Below are 2274 nucleotides of genomic sequence, written 5' to 3' on the forward strand. Positions count from 1 at the left end.
TGGTAAAGAACAGCATCCTCCCAATAGCAGCACGTGAGAGAGGCAGGTATCATGGCTGAACTCATTTTCTTAGCAGAGAAAGTCAGCCGCCACACCCTAAATAGGGCCCTTCCCCTATTTCATGGAAAAGTATGTGACTGTTGGCCTGAGCTTGTCTCAGATTGATGTATTGGTTCTAATTTTAGTCATCATGGACTTGGGTCTTCTCTGTAGGAAACACAGCAGTGCCTTCTGACCTATGAAGTAGTTTTTATCTACCAGACATTTTAAAAAATGGTTCCTCCCAAAATCATGGTTGGTCATTGCACTGATCAGAGTTTGTAAGACTTTCAAAGTTGTTTTTCTCTATAATGTTGTTGTTGTATAATTCATTCTCCTGGTTCTGCTCACTTCACTCTGCAACAGTTCATGTACATTTTTCCAGGCTTTTCTGAAATCACTCCTTATTTCTTTTTCTTTAAATTTTATTTATTTATTTACTTTTCATTTACAACATTCGGTTCCACAAGCTTTTGAGTTACAAAATTTCTCCCCCTCTCTCTCCTTTCCCCTCCCCCTCTATGGCAGCATGCAATTCAATATAGATTCTACAAATACTTTCACATTAGACATTAGTCAAGTTGTAAAGAAGGATTATAACCAATGGAGTGAACAATGAAAAAGAAGGAACAAAATAAAACAAAAAAGAGAGAGAGTTAAGTAGTTTTCTTCAATCTGCATCCAGATTCCATAATTCTTTCTTTGGATGTGGACAGCCCTTTTCGTCATGAGTGCTTTGAAGTTGTCTTACAATCTTGCATTGCTGAGAGGAGCCCAGTCTATCAAAGTTAGTGATCACAGATACAATGTGTCTGTAATTGTGTACAATGTTCTCCTGGTTCTGCTCCTCTCACTCAGCATCAGTTCGTATAAGCCTCTCCAGGTAAACATGAAGACCGTCTGCTCCTCATTTCTTATAGCACAATAGTATTCCATAACATGCATATACCACAACTTGTTCAGCCATTGCCCAATTGATGGGCACCCCCTTAATTTCCAATTCTTTGCCACCACAAAAAGAGCTGCTATAAATATTTTTGTACACATGGGTCCTTTGCCCACGGGTATGATGTCTTTGGGATATATAGTCCTAGAAGAGGTATTGCTGGGTGAAAGGGTATGCACGTTTTTATAGCCCTTTGGGCATAGTTCCAAATTGCTTTCTAGAATTGTAAAGGATCAGTTTACAATTCTACCAACAATGCATTAGTGTTCCAATTTCCCCACATCTTCTCCAGCATTTATAATTTTCCTGTTTTGTCATGTTAGCCAATCTGACTAGTGAGATATGCCACCTCAGAGTTGTTTTGATTTGTATTTCTCTGATCAATAGTGACTTAGAGCAATTTTCATATGATTATATCTTTAATTTCTTCCTGTAAACATTGCCTGTTCATATTCTTTGACCATTTATCAATTGGGGAATGACTTGTATTCTTATATTTGACTCAGTTCTCTGTATATTTTAGAAATGAGGCCTTTATCAGAGACACTGGTTGTAAAAATTCTTTCCTAAATTTCTGCTTTCCTCCTAATCTTGGTTACATTGGCTTTGTTTGTACAAAAAACTTTTCAATTTAATGTAATCAAAATTGTCCAATTTGCATTTTATAATGTTCTCTGTCTCTTGTTTGGTCATAAATTCTTCCCTTCTCCATAAATCTGACAGGTAAACTATTCCTTCCTCTCCCAGATTGCTTACACCATCAGCCTTTATATCTAGATCATGAACTCATTTAGACTTTATTTTGGTGTATGGCATTAGACATTGGTTGATGTCCAGTTTCTGCCATACTATTTTCCAGTTTTCCCAGCAGTTTTTTTTTCTTTTTTTATAAATTTATTTTTAGTTTTTAACATTCATGTCCACAAGATTTTGAGTTACAATTTTTTCTCTCTCTGTCTTTCCCCTACCCCCACCCCAAGATATCGAGCCTACTGAATGAATGCCCCTCCCCCCAATCTGCTCTCTCTTATGTCCTCCCCCTTCAGCCCCCTAACTGTCTAGTACTCAAGATGGGTCTCTATACCCCAGTGCCTGTATATTCTATCTCCCAGTTGCATGTAAAAAAAGCAATTCTTAAACATTTGTTTTTAAAACTTTGAGTTCCAGATTTTTTTCCCCCTTTTTCCCTCCTCACCCAACCCCACTGGGAAGAGAAGAAATTCAATAGACTGTACATGTGTAATCACCTCCATGGTAGTTATATTGTGAAAGATCAACTACACTTCCTT

Source organism: Petaurus breviceps, unplaced genomic scaffold (genome assembly GCF_028583685.1).
Source record: "Petaurus breviceps papuanus isolate PSGF00001 unplaced genomic scaffold, PetGlider_PUasm1.0 183, whole genome shotgun sequence".
Classification (NCBI taxonomy): Eukaryota; Metazoa; Chordata; class Mammalia; order Diprotodontia; family Petauridae; genus Petaurus; species Petaurus breviceps.